Raw genomic sequence first — 744 nt, forward strand, 5'->3', positions numbered from 1 at the left:
CCCCCGAACACAGCTATGAAAGGGTGCCTCCCTCACAGACCGCGCGGCCTTACCTGAACACACAACCTGCGCATCTGTCGGCAGGTTGCACTGGTCCTGAAAGTTCATATTGAACCTGCAGTTGAAGATGCTGGACTCTGTTCCCTGGCAGGTCACGATCTTAGGTCGCCAGCCCCCAGGGCCCCCGGTGAGGTGGGGTCTGGACGCCTGGAGCACTGGGCCACACCCCAGACTCCTGCAGAAGACACTCGCCTCCTCCACGTGCAAACCGCACGTCATGCCAGGGCTTCCAGACAATCTGATCTCGAAGGTCCCCGCACAGGGGCTGCCTCCGCCGCTGAGCCCCACTTTCGCCAGCGTCCCACCTGCAGAAGCACAGGAGCCCACCTGCTGCTCACCTGAGCCCCACCGGCCTGGGGCGCGCACCCCACTCTGCACACAGTGGCTCCCGCACAGAGGGTTTGGCCTTCCGGGGAGGCAGAGCCCTGGGTTGCTCTGCAGAGGCAATTCTTTCCCACCCAGGATCCCTCAGGAGGGGCGGCTGCTCCCCGTCCTGCTGCCCGAGGCCTCCAACAGAGCTCCAGGCACTCCAGCTTCCGGGACTTGGGCGCCCTGGGAGCCCCGCCAGAGCAGAGGGACCAGTGGGAGAGGGAAACAGGCTCCCTTTTCTCTCGTGTGGTCCCCCTGGGGCCCAATGCTTGACCATTGGCGGGAGAGGCAATGAACCCCGAAAGGGCTGCCCTG

Source organism: Myotis davidii, unplaced genomic scaffold (assembly GCF_000327345.1).
Source record: "Myotis davidii unplaced genomic scaffold, ASM32734v1 scaffold72, whole genome shotgun sequence".
Lineage (NCBI taxonomy): Eukaryota > Metazoa > Chordata > Mammalia > Chiroptera > Vespertilionidae > Myotis > Myotis davidii.